Below are 3,562 nucleotides of genomic sequence, written 5' to 3'. Positions count from 1 at the left end.
GGAAGCTGAATTCTAGGACTGTGTTGCCTGCCAAATTATTGAAGGGATGAGCAAGAATTCCTTGAAAAGCCTCATTCTATCCTTCTCTTTGTAACTAAAAATTAGAATTTTTTTTTTTTTCAGACGGAGTCTCGCTCTGTTGCCCAGGCTGGAGTGCAGTGGCACGATCTCGGCTCACTGCAAGCTCCGCCTCCCGGGTTCACGCCATTCTCCTGCCTCAGCCTCCCGAGTAGCTGGGACTACAGGCGCCCGCCACCACGCCCGGCTAATTTTTTTTGTTTTTGTTTTTTTTTTTTGTATTTTTAGTAGAGACGGGGTTTCACTATGTTAGCCAGGATGGTCTCTATCTTCTGACCTCGTGATCCACCCGCCTCGGCCTCCCAAAGTGCTGGGATTACAGGCGTGAGGCATCATGCCCGGCCTAGAAAATAGGATTTAAAAAGTTGGAAATTATTGCCAGACTACTTTCTTTTCATTGGTTTATAGAGAATTTTATAGATTTTAACTAGGCAATAGTCCAATGTGGTCAACAGACATGGTTTTTCAGCTGTTGAATGAAAATTAAAATTCAGATTTATTGTTGATTTTCATTAGTTTTTCTGTTCAGTTAAGAAAAAAGATTATGAGTTCCCTTTCAGTTTGTTTCACTCAGTATGAAGATGGATGGTAATAAGATAGTACAGAACCCAAGCTTCACATGGGGAAGCTCAACAAATGTACAAATTCTCCTCTTTTAAGCATTTGGTCTTCTGACATAAGACTTGTTTAACTGGCAAGACGGCTCACTTGGTCCTCAAGCTAACATCAAGAAATATTTAACTGTCTTAACACAGGTGGGAGATTTATTTATTTTTATTTTTATTTATTTTTTTTTTTTGAGACGGAGTCTCGCTCTGTTGCCCGGGCTGGAGTGCAGTGGTGCGATCTCGGCTCCCTGCAAGCTCCGACCCCCGGGTTCACGCCATTCTCCTGCCTCAGCCTCCCGAGTAGCTGGGACGACAGGCGCCCGCCACCACGCCTGGCTAATTTTTTTGTATTTTTAGTAGAGAAGGAGTTTCACCGTGTTAGCCAGGATGGTCTCCATCTCCTGACCTCACAATCCACCCGTCTCGGCCTCCCAAAGTGATGGGATTACAGGCGTGAGCCACCATGACCGGCCTATTTATTTATTATAAATAAGAAACTGCAAATTTCTATGGGGGAAAATGTGAGTCCTCTTCATAAATTTTAGCAGCCTTCAAAGACATATACATCAAAATTTGTGGCCTTTTAATTACTGGAATTGTAAATGATATAACTGCACCTTACTGTTGAAGACCCTTTTAGTTTAATATTTATAGCCATTTCCTCAAATTTTCTTTCTTTCTTTTTTTTTTTTTTTTGAGAGGAGTCTCGCTCTGTTGCCCAGGCTGGAGTGCAGTGGCACGATCTCTGCTCACTGCAAGCTCCGCCTCCCGGGTTCACTCCATTCTCCTGCCTCAGCCTCCTGAGTAGCTGGGACTACAGACGCCCGCCACCACGCCCGGCTAATTTTTTTGTATTTTTAGTAGAGATGGGGTTTCACCGTGTTAGCCAGGATGGTCTCGATCTCCTGACTTTGTGATCAGCCAGCCTCGGCCTCCCAAAGTGCTGGGATTACGGGAGTGAGCCACCGCACCCGGCCCATATTTTTCTTTAAAATCTATCAGCATAGCATTTCACTTCTATGCATGTGTATGTATAGTAATTCATACAACTAAATAGCAAACTGATATTCTACACCAGTTCATTTATCTCAATATATGTTTTGGAATATAACGACAATATTAAAAATATCAATTTTCTCTAGGCTGATAACACTGTAAGATTTTACACAAAGTTAAAGTTTTTGTTTTTTCTTTTTGAAAAAGTTTCATTGTTTAAACTCCACATATTTGACACCTTGATAAGGAAAATGTAAATGTGTCATATAACATTTATTCCATCAATTTAAACTGAAGTGTTTCATGGAGCTAAACACTAAAAGAATTTAAATAAAAAAGCAGTAACCTATATGTACACAAAATGATCATTCCATAAATATTTACATAACAAGGGAAAAAATGGAGAATCACTAAAACTGGAAATTGCTACAGGCGTGATAATCCTTTCTCAAGACATTTTAGCTAGGAATTATATAAGTTTTTAAAATGAAAATAATTGTAGAAGTGTAAATAAAATATTCCATTTTAGTTTGCAGTTACTATTTAAAGGAGCCAGTAGGTCACAAACAGTCTAAGATTTTAGGAACCAACAATTCAGTTTCAAATCTTTTCCTTCATCTCTCATGATGAAACTGAACTTACTTACAGAAAAAAATAAAGAGTACGCTAAAAGGTATAAATAAAAATTCCAGTTCATCCTCCTTTATAAAGACTGGTAAGCCGCTCTAATTCTTTACAGTTGTCCATGCTCAAGGCATCTGCCTTCCTTCGGAGTTGATCATCACAGTACACTTTGCTGCATATTGCATATCTGTTTTTTGTTGTCTTTCCAGCAATTATTTCGAATATTAGTCACATAATCTTCTTCCACACTCTTTTCTACCTTTTGTAATAACATTCCTTTATATTCGTTTTTAAAGTCCTTGTTGACGTAATAAACAACAACCAAGTTTTCTGTCTGCATTTTAATAGTTTGCCCTGTTCCAGATCTGGGATATAAGGAGTAAGGAGGATTAGAGACCATCAGTTGGCTTAATAATGACACGAGGATCAATACAATTATGGGCATCAGCTGGATAAACACAGAAAAACCTCCATCTCCTCTTTCCTCTTCTCTTTCATGTCGCCTATGTCGATGCTGATGTTGTTGGCTATCACGAGCTCGTCCATTTGAAAAAGAATGTATATTACCCGAAGTAAATCCACCCCCAAAAAGTATATTAAACAACTCTTCTGGAGTTATATCAGCTTCACAACCTCTATGGAAATTAAATCTGCCATTATTTTGGTGGTTACATGCTTGCTCTTCATTGCCTGTGAGGTCATACCGTTTTCGCTTTCTGGATTATTTAAAACAGCATAAGCATTTCCAAACTTTTTAAAAGCATCTGTTTCTCCAGGTGCATGGTGTTTGTCTGGATGAAACTTCAAGATTTCTACAAGCTTTTTTTCAAATCTTCATCACCAGCATCCTTCGTAACCCCAAGTACTTCATAGTAATTTTTACGTTTGTTTATGCGCAGGCCGAGAGCAGTAGGTAGAGCTTCTCTGCCTTCTGCAGGAAGCGCTGGGCCTTCTCGCGGTTGCCGGCGTTCAGGGCCTCCCGGGCGATCTCGACACATTTCTCAGCCTCATCCCTGTTCCCCTCCACAGCTTGCTCCTTCTTTCGTTTCCTCCGGCAGCGCAGCTCAATAATATGAATTACTGTGGTTTAGAGTAGAAAAAAAAAGATGAGAATCAGAATTTTATTCTTTCTTTTTGAAAATCTAGACTTCCTCACTTATTGCAAATCTATTTTTCAAGTTGTGTTCACCTTTGTCATTTGATATGGTATGGATGTTTGTCCCCTCCAAACTTCACGTTGAAATGGGACCTCCAAT

General features: G+C 39.6%; 1 pseudogene; it reads right to left on the bottom strand.

Moving 5' to 3' along the window:
- Nucleotides 1–2,329: 2,329 nt before the first annotated feature.
- On the bottom strand, nt 2,330–3,326 carry LOC100456301 (dnaJ homolog subfamily B member 14-like; annotated as a pseudogene).
- Between the last annotated feature and the right edge of the window lie 236 nt (nt 3,327–3,562).

This window comes from Pongo abelii, chromosome 14 (assembly GCF_028885655.2).
Source record: "Pongo abelii isolate AG06213 chromosome 14, NHGRI_mPonAbe1-v2.0_pri, whole genome shotgun sequence".
Classification (NCBI taxonomy): Eukaryota; Metazoa; Chordata; class Mammalia; order Primates; family Hominidae; genus Pongo; species Pongo abelii.
The sequence above is the reverse complement of the archived record's forward strand: the minus strand, read 5'-3'. Positions and strand labels throughout refer to the sequence as shown.